The sequence below is a fragment of the Marmota monax genome, unplaced genomic scaffold (genome assembly GCF_021218885.2).
Source record: "Marmota monax isolate L192 unplaced genomic scaffold, Marmota_monax_Labrador192_F-V1.1 WCK01_AAM20220418_F8-fsc00197, whole genome shotgun sequence".
NCBI classification, from domain to species: domain Eukaryota; kingdom Metazoa; phylum Chordata; class Mammalia; order Rodentia; family Sciuridae; genus Marmota; species Marmota monax.
Genome location: NW_026694815.1, coordinates 3,055,108 through 3,072,423, shown reverse-complemented (window position 1 = coordinate 3,072,423; position 17,316 = coordinate 3,055,108). Strand labels below are relative to the sequence as shown.

Here is a 17,316-nt window from a genome sequence, read left to right as displayed (position 1 = left end):
AAAATAAATATTAAAAATTCTTTCTTTCTCTCTCTCTCTCTCTCTCCGCCCCCCCAAAAAATTAGAGGGCTAGCAGGGAGAAATGGATGGATAACAGAGCCCAGAGGATTTGTAGGGCAATGAAACTAGTCTATATGATGCTACAATGGTGGACACATGTCATTGTGCATCAGTCAAAATTTAAGGTATAAAATCAATAGTGGCCCCTAAACAATGAACTTTGGATGATAATTATATGTTGGTGTTGGCTCATTGATCAGAACGAATGCACAATCATTTGGTGGGAGATATTGAAAATGGGAGAGGTTGCAATATAGGAAGAAGAGGAGATATATGGAAATTCTCTATAATTCCTGCTCAATTTGCTGTGAACCTAAAACTGCTCTAAAAAGCCTGCTTCAGAAAAAAATTATCAGGAACTAGAAAAGAGTATAAGATGCTCAATAAACATTTGCCATTTATCTTTTGCAATAAACATACGACCTAAATTTAACAGCCTTCTGTGCAATGATCCTCTGCAGAGGACTGTTATGCATATACTATATTATATAATCAGATAACTATATGTACTGTCTCCACAGTCATAAGAGCTTGTATTAGGGCAATGTGTTTAAAAACACACACACACACAAACAAAAAACAAAAAACAACAGCCCGCTTACATGTCCTATTCAAAGCTTGGCTAGATCACTTCCTGGCCACATAATCTTGGATAAGCTTCCTTTTAAAAAAATATTTATTTTTTAGGTGTAGTTGGACACAATACCTTCATTTAATTAATTTATTTTTATGTGGTGCTGAGGATGGAACCCAAGGCATCGCCCGTGCTAGGTGAGCGCCTCTACCACTGAACTACCATCCCAGCCCCTGGACAAGCTTCTTAAACTTCCTGGAGTTTCACTTTTCATATCAAGAAAAATGAGAACAACAACAGTACATATCCCATAGCATTGTTGGGAAGAGTAAATGACTTAATGCATGTAAATATATAGTGAGTGTTTTGTAAATATTCCATGTTTTTATTACCGTCATAAAACACCACACTTCAATAATTATAATTATACTTAGTTAAAGAAACAGTATTAAAGAAATTAAGCTTATACAACGTTAGCAGTAATGTTCATCTTTAAACCTACATAGGTATTTTATGTGCTTTAAGTTTACCATGTGAATATTGCAAAATTATATCCTACTCCCTGACAGATTTGAATTGGGATAAAAGTTAATGAGAAATAAATACAAGAAATATTAACAGTTATCACAAAACTCCTTGAGTCTTACCTTCTATGTAATTCAATATCAGGACAGACATTCAAATAGACCATCCATCAAAAAGGGACTCTTATTTATTTAAACTGAACTCAAAGCTTCTTGATGGAAGAGCAGAAACTCAGATGTGATTGTTTTATTCATAATAAATAACTGAGCACTGGGCCTGGTGTCAATTTACTTCTCTCAGAAGACTATGAAACAATTCATTGAGATGTTATCTTTAGATCCTGTTACATTTTAGACTTGTGAAGTTTCGCTTATGTTTTACATAACCTGATGACTTATCATACATTTTTATTTCTGCCTAAGAGTGTGGAGTCTTTTACAGCATCAGGAATTCTTTGCTGATATAACTGTTAAAATAGTGGTTCTTGGTCCCCATATCACCAGGAGCAGTCGGAGCATCACCTGGGAACCTATTTGATATAAAAATTCTTGGACTCTGCCCCAAACCTTTGATTCAGAAAATCTGGAAGGTGAGACCAAACACTATTTTTTAATGAGCCCCCAAGAGATTTTGACGCATGCTAAAGTTTGGGAAAGATGTTCTGGAGAACGATTATTATCTTATCTATCTGTGTGATACAAATTAACTTTTTAAATTAATAAACTTCGAATCTCCAGAAATTATTTCGCAGATAATCATTTAATTTGAGGTCATTTGATTTTGTTTGTTTATTAGACTATGTAATTCACTTAAACAAGTCAAATTAAAAAAAAAATAGAATCACAAAGGATATACAAAGAGAACCCTCCCCATTCTTACATCCTAGAAGCAAATTAAGATTTCCTGTTTCAGTTATTTTATGCAAGTACTAGCAAATAGGAGTACTCTTTCTTTACCTTGCTTTATACACATATTGTATTACACACTATGTACTGTTCAAATGCAGCCATCTTTAGTTATACTCAAATGTATATGGTTTCAACATTCAATTGTGCAGTATTTTCCATGTTTTGCAAAAGTGATATAGTGTTGATTAGCTTTGCATCACTGTGATCAAAACACCTGACAAGAACAAGTTAGAGGAGGAAAGGTTTATTTGGGGCTGATAGGTTCAGAGATTTAGTTCATGGTTGGTCAGCTCCAAGGCTCTTGGCCAGAGGTGAGGCAGAACAACGTAATGGAAGAAAGCCACACCCCCAGTGACCTCCTTTCTCCAGCATTCCTCCACCTTTGCATAGACACCACCCAATAATCCATTCAAATTCTTTTTTTAAAATTATTTTTTAGTTGTAATTGGACACAATACCTTTATGTTATTTATTTTTATGGTTCTGAGGATCGAACCCAGGGCCTCACATGTGCTAGGTGAGCGCTCTACTACTGAGCCACAACCCCAGCCCTCCATTCAAATTCTTAATCCATAAAATGGATTAATTTAATGGTGAGGTTACAGCTCTCATAATCTATCATGTCTGAACATTCCTGTGTTCTGCCGCGTGACCAGCACGCTAGCTTCATACTAGAGGTTCCAAACATAGAAGTTAACTAGTGAGATCAAATTAAAGACACATAAAACTCAATTTACCTTTTTTCTTGCCCAGCTAAGAGACGGCTTCTCCAGGGAGGTTTACACAAGAGACCAGCAGGAGAGAGGAAGAGCACGCCAGAGAGTGGGCTTTTATTGGGAAACAAAAAATCCAGGGGAAAATTCCATCCAATGAAGGTCGAGGTGGACAGCATTCCAAGGTCAGGGTCAGTGATTGGTTTCCAGGTCAATGGTCAGTCACATCCCCACACGGACAAGCCCTCGCACCTGGAAAGGGTGGGGAAAAAACTCTGACACAGCTGGTCTGAGCGCCTCACACCTAGTCAGGGAGGTAGCCCAATCACGTGCGAGAACGGCTTCCCACACTGTATTGCCTAACACATGAGATTTTCAAGGGACATTAAAGATCCAAATCATAACAGGAATGCTTGTTAGAAACTTCTTGAAATAAAGATTTGTTTTTCATTTATACGCTTCGATTAAACAGATGCCACTAACTAATGATGTATTTTCTCTTTTGTTGATTTTCAAATCTCATTTAAATGATTAAATACTTATAATTCTCATTATCACCAGGTACCATTTCCTCTATACTATGCTTAGAAAGCCTCCCACAGATTTCACAGTTTCATTGTATATAACTGATTTAACTCTCAGATTAAGATTTGAGCCATGTTTTAGTCATTCAATAATGTTGAAATTTATTCCAAATTATGTAGAAGGCTACTTGTTTTTAACCTTCCATCAAGAATTATATTGAAACTACTTCCTAAATTTACTTCTTTTCTTGTCTTCCACTTCTGGCATAATGCCAATTCATTTTCCACTAAACATACAATCATATTTTCCTTCTTTATTCTTTTAGTAAGATTACCATTTTGACACTTAATCTCTGCAAATAATTATCTGGTTTCTTCAAGTCTCCTTTTAATAATCTTTAAAGGGGTTGAAGCATTTAAAATAGCCCTTTGGTCTATACCAAAATGTTCCCAGCTGTTTCAAAATATGAACCAAATTATATCAAGGGATTTATCTTTTTAAAATAAAACCCATGACAGTGATTCTAGATTTTTCTTGTAACTCAAAGCCCATAATATTCTGCTTTTCTAGAAATAGTTCCCCTGAGTTTGTTTTGTTTTGTTGTTTTGGTTTTTGGTTAATAAAGATTATTTTTAGTTTCCTGTACCTTTGTGGTATATATATCTCCTTTTGTGACTTCATGAAGTCATTTTCCTATGAACTTGTTTAATACTCAAATTTCAAAGTTTGACCATATGATTAAAACTCCCTGATCACTTTTTCATTTGTATGTGGGCATGCTTTATTGAGTTTCAGAGCTACCCTGTGAGATAAAAAGTCTGAGCATTTTTATCCCATGATATAGACGAGGAAACTGAGGCCTAGAGGACTCCAACATTCTGAATTGTACAAGTTACTCTATTTACTTGGCACTTACTCTATACTGCCTCCTAACATGACTTACCCAATTCAGTTTCTGTAAAGGCAAACAGTGTATCTCATTGTTCCTTGTATTCTCCTCTGTGACTTAAACATGAAAGAAATTCAGTAAATATTAGCTATTTGGCTTCTTTAAAAATCAAACAATCAGAAAACATGGAGCTAAAAGGGAACCTCATAGGTCATTTAATTAATACTTGTGTTTCTTAAATAGGTTTGAAATTTGCATAGCCCTAGGGGTAATAGGTACAAAGTTATTTATTTTAATTAGAAGATTTGAGATAAAAGTCACTTTAGTGTTAAATAAATACTGATATACAATAGTGTGGAATATAAAATTTAAAGTTTTAATATGAATAATGTAACAAGTGTTTAAGATGGAATATGAAACTTCAGAGAAATAGCAGAACAATAATTGGCTGTTTCAAACAACTCTAGATTTCTGGCAGTGGAGAGATCGAATTTTTCTTCTCTGCAGTTGATGCTCTTTCTATTGAAAGAGTTAAGAAGTCTGAAGAGCAACTTAATTGAGGTCTGGAGAGGTTAAACAAATTGCCTTAAACACACATTAATTTAATCAATATTGATATAGCACCTGCTACTGATTGTGCAAACACCAGGATTATAAAGATGAGTAAATAAGACAAGAAGAATATCGATCTCAGAAATTTATATGTAAGTGGAGGGGAGGAGAGAACAGATTCATTAAGTTAATATTCACATGGAGAAACCATATTAACCATCCATTCTCTTGGTTAGTCCAGCTCAAAAATATTAAATAAAAGCAAAACCCAAATCTTAATTATAAAAATACCCCAAAGGAGTCCGTTCCTATTGAACAACTATATATATATATAGTTTATATATATTTAAAACATATATATATATATATAACATCTTTTCCTGTAGCTTACATTCTCACTATTTCTCTCAGCAGCTGCTCACTGATAAAAATTTATGTCCCCAAGTTATCCTTGGCCCTTGGCCTGAGAAGCTCCTACTTCTTTGATTTCTTCTTCTCTTTTTTTCTTCTTCCATCGATTCAATCCTCACTACATATGAAGTTGGCTTCTAGCAAGAGGTTTCTTTAGTGGGTTTTGTGGTTAGAAAAAAAAAGCTATTTCGTGAATTGATTTTTGTTCCTGCAGTATTTTTAGCACAGTATGATAGATGTAAAAGTTCACAGTCCTTGACCTAGGCTGGGGATTAGAGAAGACTTCTCTGATAAAAGGACTCTTTTAAGCTCAGTTCAGACAGTTAAATAAGTATTAACCAAGAAAAAGGAGATAAAAAACATTCCAGGCAGGCATAGGCAGAGTCAATGAGACCCCAAGGTGGCAGGAAGTAGGAAATGGCAAAAGGTCACTGTGGATAGAAGGCAGGGCCAGAAGCTGGAGAGGAAGGTGGGGCTCCCATACGCCTCATAGATCCCTGTTTAGGATTTGGCTTGAAGTGACTTCCCTTAACCCAAAACTGGGACAAACGGAGCATTGAGGTAATTTGAATAAAGTTAGAATGTTTTAGTCCATACCGATATGAACAAATGAAAGGAAGGAAGGGAGTGAGGGAAGAAGGGAGCCATCAGAGAAGAAGGCAGCAAGGAGGGCATCAGGGAGAGGTTGTTTACTGCACCACCAGCCCCCCAAAGGAAAATCTCGACACATTACATGGGTTTTTACATCCCTGTGTGATCATTTTAACACCCATTATCCTTATTCAGCCTTTTTTGCTTTGTTGTAGTTGTTTTGGGGTGGAAGGCCTGCTGGGAATTGAACCCAGCCAGAGCGTCACACATGCTAAGCACCTGCTCTGATACCCCCAGCCCCATCGGCATTTTTAAATTCACCATATTTATTACTTACTTAGGTCAGCTGAAGAACATCGGGTTTTGAGTTATTTCAAATGCAAGGGGTTTTTCTTCCATTTCAACACAGATGATACTTATACTTTCACAGTACATGAAATTCAGAATCACTCCTGCTTCTTGCCTATTTTACCACATTAAATGATCCGAGGTGTATGTCATTCTACAAACATCAAGGAAAAAAATGGCCAGTGATATTCAGTGCTTTGCATATGCTTTTCAGGTGGTTATCAGTGAGATAAAAAGATAAAAGGATATGAAAAATATTAAGAATATTAAAAACACTCAGAAGCTCAGCTTCTTTACCTTTTGAATAAAATTTAAATACTATAAAATGCATGAATCTGAAGTACACAAGTTGATGGTGCTATGTATGGCTTGGATGTGGTTTGAGCATTTCTCCAAGATGCCAAGTGTTGAAATATGATCCCCACCGTGAAGTATGGGGAGGGTGGAGACTTAATCTGGCTACCGTGTGCACTGGTGGGGAGATAATTAGGATTGGTTAAAATCTTAAGAGTAGACCCCTTATTAAATCCTGGTGGTGTTATAAGAAGAGGGAGAGAGACCAGATGGACATAATACACATGTGCACTTCCTGTCTCCTTGGGACTCTGCCAGTAAGAACAATATCTCCAGATATGCCCCTTCCACCTTGCACCTTTGTAACAAAGAACCAAAATAAACCTCTTTTCTTTATAAAGAGTCCTACCTCTGGCATGTCATTAAAGCAAAGAAAAATGAACTACCACAGATGAATTTTGACAAACATGTACTCCCATATGACCCATGCCTCTAATAACATTTAGTACATATTTTTCAACCTTTAGTTTCCTTTGCCTCTTCCTAATTATCAACCTTGCCAGAAGCAAATGCTCTTCTGACTTTGTTTTTGTTTCATCTTAGATTCATTTTTCTGCCATAAATTGTCAGCATAGCTTTATTTAAAAAAACTTATTTAAGAAATTGATATAAATGGAATTGTGGAATGTATTCTTTGTGCCTAACTTCTTTTATTCAGCATAATGTCTGTGAGATTTATCCATGCTTTGGGGTGTATCAGTAGTTCTTTTCTTGTGGATAGTTTTTATTGTTTGAGGATACCATAATTTGTCGATCCATTCACCTATTAATGAACCTTTGGGTCATTTTCAGTTTTGGGTAGCTATGAATGTTCTTAGTCATGACTTTTTCTGAACATACATTTTATTACTCTTTGGTAAATATTTAGAAGTAGAATTTCTAGGTCATAAGGTACAGGTGTATGTTTAACTTTATAAGAAATTACCAAGTCAGGCTGGGTGCAGTGGGGCATGCCTGTGATCTCCGCAACCTGGAAGATTCAGGCAGGAGGATTGCAAGTTTGAGGCCAACCTCAGCTACTTAATGACACCTTGTCTCAAAATAAATAAATAAATAAATAAATAAAAATTTTAAAAGAGCTTGGGGTTTAGCTCACTGATAGAGCGCCTCTGGATTAATTCTCCAACCCCATACACACACACCAAAAAAAAAAAAAAAAAAAAAAAAGAAGCAATTATCAAATCTTTCCTGGGAATAATCCACTTTGTATCCCATCGGTGAGGTATTAGACTTTTACTTGCTTCATCTCTTAGCCAGTATTTGCTAATTGTCAATATTTTTAAATTTAGCCATTGTAGTTGGTATGTAGTAGTCTCATTGCAGTTTTAATTTGCATTTCCTTAATGACTAATAATATTGAGGACTTCCTTAAACATGTTTCCTTCATCCTGTGTCTGTTAAAGTTTTGTATCTCTTTTTTTTTCTTGGTTTGGTGCCTTTATTAATGAATTGTAGCACTAATTCATATATTCTGGATATGGGACTTTTACTAGATATATGTTTTACAATTATTTTGTCCAAGTTGTGGCTTCCTATTCATTTTTAAAAAGTATCTTTTAATGACAGGATTTAAATTTTGATAAAATGTATCTTTTTAAAAATACTTCTGTGGTAATGTCTTTGTTTATCTAAGAAATTGTTGCTTACCCTCTGGTTTTGACAATATACTTGATTTCCAAAAAATAAATTTTGGACTTTTGCAGTTAGGTCCATGATTTACCTTGAATTAAGGAGGCAGAGATTATTTTGTTGCCGCATAGTTATCCAGTTTTCCTGCATAACTTATTGATGATTTTCTTTTCCTCACTGAAGTACTTCAGCACCTTTGTCTGAAATGAAATAACTACATAGGTATTGATCTATTTCTTCTTTTTATTCTATTCCACTTGATCGGTCTGTCTATTGCCAATATCACACATCTTGATAACTGTAATTTACATTAAGTTTTAAAGCTAAATAATATAAATCTTCAAGCTTCATCCTTTTATTCCATCATTGTTTTGGCTATCCTAGGCTCTTTCATTTCTGCCTAAATTTTAGAATCAGATTGTCACTTTTATAAAAATGCCTGCTGAGATTATGATTAGGATTGCAATAAATCTCTGGATCAATGGGGAAAAAAATGGACATTTTACCAACATCGAGACTTCCAAAACATGAAAATGGTATATCTCCATGTTTATGTAGGTGTTATATAACTGCTTTTATCAGTCAGTATTTGTAGTTTTTAACATGGAGGTTTTACAAATCTATTGTTTTGTTTGTTCCTAAGCATTTTTAAAAATTTATTTTAAATGGGGTCTGGGGGTCCTTCTTCCTGCCCAGGAGGGTATAAGCCACCAGAGAAAATAAGTCAGAAATAATTAGTGAAGAACAAAAGACACAGAGTCAGAATTACAGTTGTAAAGTAGAGTGCATGATAGACCCAGTCCACACAGGAGCTGGAGCTGGACATTTAAAAAAATGGCTCCCGTGGTTTATTTAAGGGGGTACATTAAAGGTAGGCATAATGTGGTGGAGTCTTGCTTCATGATGTCTTGCAGTCAGCAGGTTGATTGGCATCTTGGCAGGTCACACCTATCTCTGAGAGGCTGTGTGGCTGCAGCAAGTCACCCCTTTTTGGTGCTGTGTGGGACCTGAGGCAGAGCTTGAATAGGACTCACAATGTGTCTGGGCAGTCAGCCAGAGGAAATGTCCACTGGAAGTTCCCAGACACCAGATTCTCCTATTCAGTGGGCTGTGATGCTTATGTAGTTCATATTGGCCCACGGATGGCTCTCTATAGTTACCCAGGCTGTCCTTGAACTCCTGGGCTCAAGTGATCCTCCTGCTTCAGCCTCCCAAGTAGCTGGGACTGCAGGTGTGTACTCTTGCAGTAAGCCAAGCTTACGCTATGTTTTAATGCTATTGTTCATGAATGGTCTTTTTTTTTTAAAAAAAAATCTTGCCAGTCCTCCATTTATTCATGTATAAGCCAAACCTAAGAGACTAAATTAGATGATCTTTAAGCCTGTAGTCCTAGAAGTCTATAATTTGAGAATCATCTTTTTTTCTCACATTTTTTATTTGTGCATTATAGTTGAATATAATGATGGGATACATTGCTACATATTCATACATTTACACAATATAACAATATAATTTGGCCAATATCATTTCCTTCCTCTCTCCCTGCCTCCTTCCTCTGGCCCTTTCCTCTACTGATCTCCCTTTGATTTTCTTGAGATCCCTATCTGTACTTTCTTTTCATTTTCCCTCTCCAGCTTCCACATGAGAGAAAGCATATGATTCTTGAGTTCCCGGGTTTGACTTAACATAATGGTCTCTAATTCCACCCATTTACCTGCAAATCACATACTTTTTTTTTCTTTATGGTTGAATAAAACTCCATTTTGTGTATATATACCACATTTTCTTTATCCATTCATCCATTGATGGACACTTAAGCTGCTAATGGAGTGATCTTTTAATTTGATTTCCAAAATTTTTTACTACTGGCCTTATATCCTGAAATCTTGTTAAATTCACATATTAATTCTATTAACTTGCTGGTAGATCCCTAAGATTTTCTGTATAAACAATTATGTTATCTGCAAATAGGAATTAGTTCCTCCTTTCTTCTACTTATGTCTTATTTCTGTTTCTTGTCTTATCAAACTAGATGGGACTGCCAGGAGAATAAGAATTGAGAGGTAACAGGCAGCTTGCCTTGTTTCCAATCTTAAGAGTTTCCTCTAAGTGTGATATTGGCTGAGGTTTCACATTTGCTCTTTTTCAGGTTGAGGAAGTTCCTTTCTATTCCTACTTTGTCAAAAGTTTTTATCAAAAGTTTTTATCTATTGTAATTATTCTGTTTTTTTTTTAATGCTTTTACATTGAATTACACCACAGGGTTTTCAGTTCACTAACCTTTGTTTCTAGGAGTAACCCTATTTGACCATGATGTAACATCTTTTTTATATACTATTATACAAATTGGCTAATATTTTGATAAGAATAATTGTGTCTAAATTTATTAAGAACATTGGTCTCTAATGTTCTTTTTTCATAATATCTGTATCCGAGTTATGCTGACAAAGTCAGATGATAGTATTTGACTGGTCTTATAAAGTGAGCTGAGAAGTATTTCCTTTTTCTGTTTTTTGAATGAGTTGTGTAATTGATGGATGGTTATTTAGATGTTTTGTTTCATTTTAATCAGTTGCATTTTCTGAGTAAATTTTCCATGTTACCTAGTTGTCAAATCTACTGGCATAAAGTTGATTATAGTATTTTCCCATTTTCTTTTTGTGTTCTTTAAAATCTTTATTAATTTCCTTCTTTCATTTTCCATATTGATTGATATTGGTTGGTTAGTATTGCGTTTTTCTGCTGGAGTTCTGGATTCTTTGTACCACAGGGACTGAATTGAAAACCATATATAGTTTCTTCTTTCAAGGGTTGATTTCTTTCCAGTTTTTGCCTACTTTTGGTCACTCTCCAGTTCCTTCAAAGAGAATTTGTTTATATTTTTTTCTTAGTACATAATTGTTTTCCACAAGAGGTTTAGTTTCATACCAACTACTCTGCCACTAACAAATGTGAAACCCCAGATGTCCACGTTTTAAAATATGCTTTTTCATGTAGTGCAATTCATAAAGCAATGAAAAACATGATTCATTTCATTGCTAAAAAATAGTTGGACCTCCTAAAAATTGGCACTTACCTGAAGTAGAGAGTGAGAAAGAGGGCTTACCAAGAACCTCAGGTGACTATATAGAGATAGTTTGGACAACTGTGCTTCCTTAAACACTACTATTATCTTCCTGAATAATTAGCTTAGGAAAATGTACTTAAAGACTATGGTCTTCAGTAAAATGATTTATTGAAGTTCTTAAGGGGAATGTAATGAAAAAGGAAAGTGAAGGTTATTTCAAGGTTAATTGCAATTTTAGATTGTAACCACAATAAGAAAATGGATATGTGAAGTTTAAATAATACAATAACAAATTTAAAATAATAAAGTAGAAAACAATGTCTTTTGTGAATTTCAAACAACTATTATCTGTTAGGCTTTTAGGACAGAAACTATATTTTATGCTTTCTTTTATATTTTGTTCAGTAGATTTTTTTGAGTATCTGTACCTGGTAAAACACATAGGAAAAAAACCAGTATCTGTTTAGTGAATATTTTTGGGAGCCAAAATAAAGACTAAATGACTATCATGTGTTTTGATATTTTTTTCATGATAATAAATGGAACCTCTTAAATATTTACCACGTCAAATATATAACTAATATATCTGACACTGTGGAATGCACTGTTTTATTTAAATGTGCTTAATGGAAGATCAGACATACCAGACACTCAAACCAAAGGCATTTCTCATAAGTTGGATAGATCTAGGATAAGTGTCCTATAAAAAGGCACCAAGGCTTCCTGGAAGGAGACTATAAATCACAAACTCAGGTTTAAACCAGCTTTAGTAAATCTTGATAAAGCTCCTTTTTAAACTAAAAAAAAAAATTAGTTTTCTATGTTCTCCCCCCATCCTCCCCTATCCCCTAAAAAAAGGGAAAAATGTACCTGAATTCCTTAGCTTCAGGCCACTTGGATGGCCCCATTCTTCACTGGGTACATAACTTCCTTTTAAGGCAATTAACATCATGGCTGGGAAAATCATATATAATTCTCTTCTTTTCTCTTTTAATATTCTGCTAAATAGATTAGTTCCAGGTCAGAACTGGTGTAATTTGAGGCCTTCATCAATAATGACAGGACAGAGTAGATGGAAATGAACATCTAAGTTCCAATATTCTATTATTGAAATAAGAAGTGTATTTGCTAATCATAGAGTAAACCTCCGTATCATTCAAAACTGTTAAACTTCCTAAAAGCTTTTCCTAAGGACAACCCAGGAATCAATATAAAGCAGTAAAATGACTGCTTTGTTTGTCTTCCAAAAAGCCCTGCAGACAATGAATATTTAATGGTAGACAAACCAATATGCTGAACACAAGGAGTAATGGCTTGGGGAAGCAGATGGAAGGATCTTGTTACACTGGAGGATCAAGTAAATTTCAATTAGTCTAATGATGATACTTTTAAGCCTTTGCTTTAAGACTGCTGCTGTCCTGAAACACTAGTCATGGGGTTTGTTATAAATCCCATATCCAAGGTCCATAAAGCATCATTGGGTACTGCATACTCATAATTACCCATGCTGTGTCAAGTGCCTCAGGTTGAATTTAACTATATTTTTCTTGGCTTATCATTTTTACCTGGGGCATAAAAGAGGAGACATGTCAATAGCTGTCAGTATGTTTTGAAGGCCCTTTAATATATCTCCTGGTTTCTTAGTCTGTGATCTCTGTGAATGAAAGATAAGGCATAATCAGATCAAGCATCAACAAAGGAGCCTGACAGGTCAGACTTACCTAGGAACAGTTGACCCAAAGAAACTTTGAAATTGATCTAATTGGAAAAAATTTCCTCCTTCAAATACAGTGGACTTGTTAATCTGTTTCCTAAGAAATGAAATGTCTACACTAGTATGGCAATATGTAAATCAGTGGATGTGTAACTGATGTGATTCTGCAATCTGTATATGGGGTAAAAATGGGAGTTCATAACCCACTTGAATCAAAGTGTGAAATATGATATATCAAGAACTATGTAATGTTTTGAACAACCAACAATAAAAAATTAAAAAAAAAAAGAAATGAAATGTCCAATTCTATTCCTTGAGGATTTTCTCCCTGAGGGTTCTAACCTTTTTATTCAAGGGTACCATTTAATTTACCTGAAACCTTAGGATTATTGGGAGCCAGTGGGAATATGCATATGAGATGTTGAGTCTGTGAATGAGGAGGGATGTGACTTTTTGTTTATGTGTTTGTACATGAGTATGCATATGTGCACACCCATGTATTTAAGGGTGTGATTCGGGGGGCTGGCTGTGAAAAGACTCTTGAAATCCCTGAACATGTTTACTATCTTATTACTATTTTTTGATGACTATTGTTTTTTATAGTTTTTGGTTCATGGCAAAATTTAGATTTTCTAATATATCCTCTTTCCCACTCATTCTTAGCCTCTCCCATTATCAACATTGCCCCCACCATTATTATTTTTATCTCCTTAGATAAACGTTTTTGGATATGGTTTTATTTAGTCCTTTCAAATTCTCTATTCGATAATTCACGGTTTTGACCTTTTGGAATCCTCTTAAAATTTTCAGATTTTTCTTTTCTTTACACTAGAGAAATGAATAGGGATATATGCAAGAGATGTAAGACCCAGAATTTGGGGGCTAATTAAAGTAATTAGCAAATAGAAATCATTTAAGGACAGATCCTGCCACTTTGAGCTAAAATGGGTAATCTGGAGTAATTTATTTGACTATTCTGTATGCTGATTTATTTGACATCATTCTAAAGAATGAAAACTAACACTAATACTCAAAGATCAAATGAAATTAATGCATGGAAAGCACTTAGGAGGGTGTTTGGCATATAGCAAGTGTTCTATAAATGCTAAACATCACCATTTTATATTTCTGCCATTAATAAAATATATCTCCCTTCTCATAAACACTTGTCAAGACTGGGTTTTACAACTTTAAATTTTTTTCAGTTTAATATTTTCATGTGGGAATCTTCACATTGGTTGAATTCTGCCTATATTTTATTTTTTAAATATGATTTTAGAAAATGATTTAGCCTAAATTTTCTTGACCATAAACCTTTTGATCATTCATTGAGTGGAATGTGGTTATTGACTTATATAACCATTTATTTCCTCATCTGCTTTTAGAGAGCTACTATCAGGTTATCTATTTCATACTAGAAACTTTCCTTTATAACATTTTTATTTTAAATTTTGTTTCTTGAAGACTAAAAAATTTAAATATATTTAATCACTCCTTCTTGCTTTTGGTAATGACCTCCATTTTCTTCAAAGACTAGAAGTACATGTTCCTTCCATACCTGGATAAGAAAAACATTCTTCATTTTTAAAAAAATATCTTTAGCTTTTTGTTTTTAAAGGTTTTTTTCGTTATTGATAGACCTTTATTTTATTTATTTTTATGTGGTGCTGAGAATCAAACCCAGTGCCTCACACATGCCAGGCAAGTGCGCTACCACTGAGTCACAACGCCAGCCCCTGCTTTTAGTTTTTGTTATAGCTGGAATTTACTTGGTCTCTTGTATTTATGTATCTAAGTTGATTTTTTCCCAATCTGTTAGTCAAGTATTTGGAAAACAACGTATCAAGGGGTTATCCCTTGCCCTATGTTTGTTTTCTGTTGTAGGTTAGGTTCTTATTTCAAATGATGATAACCCAATACCATTGCACTGTATTCAGTTTTCCAAATATGCTGACTCTATCTTTATTCCGTATGAAAATGTTTTGATACTGTGATCCATTTACTTTTCATACCGATTACCATGGGAATTTTAGTTGTTACTGCAATACATCTATATACAGTTGAGCATCAATGAATGAAGAGGGACACATTCTGAAAAAAATGTGTCTTTAGGTGTTTTGTCAACGTGCAAGCATCATGGAACATACTTTCACAAATTCAGATGGTTACAATTTCATCAGATAATATGATCTTACAGGACTAATACTTTATATGTAGCCAGTTGTGGACCACAATGTATTTATACGACAAATGACTATAAAAATTGATGTCTTTATTTAATCTCTCTAAATAAAAAACTGGCATAGTTCTTTAGTGATGCCTTACATTTTTCTATTAAAATTTAATCATTTTTTTAAAAAACAACTGTTACAAGTTAAATTTACATAAGGTATTCAATACTTTGTTCATATGATGAATTCTGTGTTCTAGTTTCATACAGCTGTTATTTGTTTGATTCCTTTGCTATTTTATGCAAAACTCATTGAAATTTGTCTGTATTCCCTGTTTAGCAATAATGATGATATACATACCCTTCATTATGTTTCTGCTTTTTAAGTATATTGCCTCAAATGTTTCTGACTCTAGTTTTGCTTTGTTTTAAGAAGGGGTCTTGCTTATGTTGCCAAGGCTGAACTTGAACCCCTGGGATCAAGTGATCCTCTGCCTCAGACTCCCAAGTAGCCAGGACAACAGGTGTGTGCCACCATGCCTTAGTGTTTCTTCATTAATGGGGTTTTTAAACATTAGATTATGCAACTACTTCTCGTCCTTTTCATTAAAAATAATTTTATTTTTAAGTTGTATATTATTCTTGAGCTATACATTGAAGAACAAAAATAAGTGAAATACAGAACTACGAAGAACAAAGTTATAAAGGAGCAATGTGTTGGGTGGTTTCAGAGGTCACACTGAACTTGTTTCAATTGTAGTCCTGTTATTTTTTGGATATGTGACACAGGGCATAATTATAACCAGACTGGGTTTTAATTTTTTAATTTATAAAATTGGCATAATATACCTACATAATAGAGTTGTTATGAGTATTTAAGCAGTTAACAAATATAAAGTGTAAAATGCCTAAAATAGTTTGTGGTACACAACCAAGGTTTGGTATTATTTTTATCATCATCATAATTAACTTCAATAACTCAGATTATTTTTTTTGTAATATTGGGGATTGAATCAGGTGTGCTCTACCCCAAAACCCTTTTTAGATCTCACAAACTTGCTGATGTTGGCCTTGAAGTCATGACCTTCCTGACTTTACTTCTCAAATCACTGGGATTACAGATGTGTACCACAAAGCCATTGATAACTCAGAATTTTAACCAAAGAGTTTTTGAATCCGTACTACCTGTCAAGTTACATTTGTTACTGTTTAAGTCAGTAAATTCTCAGGGGTCTGCCTATATAACTTCTGAATTGCTTGCTTTGATAGAAAGATCTTTATTATTAAGTATCATTCTTTTACATGTTAGTAAATATATTTTTTCTATGCCTCTATTTTTATCCTATGTCATCTTTCCCATTTTAATGATTTTCATAAGTTTACTTTAACAACAAACAACAGAGTTTTAACAAAACTAAAACTGAAGCAGCTATCTCTACTCTGTTACATTTTAACTGATTCTTATTCCTTCCTAGAGAGTAAACTGCAAGTCAAATGAGCATAGGGCTTATGAAGACCTGGGTTTAAATTCTAATATAGCAGTGGCTCGGGAGGTTGAGACAGGAGGATCTCGAGTTCAAAGCCAGCCTCAGCAATGACAAGGCACTAAGCAAATCAGTGAGACCCTATCTCTAAATAAAACACAAAATAGGGATGGGGATGTGGCTCAGTGGTTTGATTGCCCCTGAGTTCAATCCCTGGTACCAAAAAAAAAAAAAATCTATTTCAGAAGCCTGGGGTTGATCATTAGATTAAATCCAAGCAAATACCAGATGTGGAAACTACAAACAAAATATCTGGCACATAACAGACCCCAAATAAAAGCTTATTGCCTCCTTCTCTTTTCCATTTCTTGCTCTACAACTCCTGTTTAGCGTCCACAGGAGGCTTCTGCCAACCTATTAAGCAATTCATTCTCTGTGCTGCTAAGGAATGTCCACTATACAGAGCTTATGACAACCAAGGTTTTTCATCAGTCACCTGTATCTGGGGGTTATTATTTTTTAACTTGCAAATTCTCCCATAAAAAGAGAGAGGACCAAAGTTAACAAAATCAAAAACTATCTCCCTGGCTCAGTTTTCACAAGTATTAGTATAACCATGGTCAGGCATGTTGGTTGATCCAATTATTTGGGAGGCTGAGGGGGGGAGGATCCCTTCTACCCAGGAGTTTGAAATCAGCCTAAGCAACTCAGTGAGATCCTGGCTCAAAAAAACTATGGACAACATCTATAACAAAACAATGTGATAAGGTGTCCCTAATAACTGAGGAAAGCCACAGTCAGC

The 17,316-nt window shown here is 34.6% G+C and overlaps 1 long non-coding RNA gene across 2 annotated transcripts in view; it reads right to left on the bottom strand.

Annotated features, from left to right (window-relative positions):
• Window positions 1-1,911: 1,911 nt before the first annotated feature.
• Window positions 1,912-17,316, bottom strand: part of LOC124080105 (uncharacterized) — a 101,965-nt gene continuing 86,560 nt past the window's right edge. Inside the window, exons 3-7 of one of the 2 annotated variants that reach the window (XR_009225084.1) lie at window positions 12,712-12,800; window positions 12,017-12,147; window positions 6,086-6,250; window positions 4,249-4,310; window positions 1,912-3,032 (exon numbers count right to left, since the gene is read on the bottom strand). This is a non-coding gene — a long non-coding RNA (uncharacterized LOC124080105). The remainder of the gene's footprint in view (window positions 3,033-4,248; window positions 4,311-6,085; window positions 6,251-12,016; window positions 12,148-12,711; window positions 12,801-17,316) is intronic. The other variant, XR_009225083.1, reaches the window with a different exon arrangement.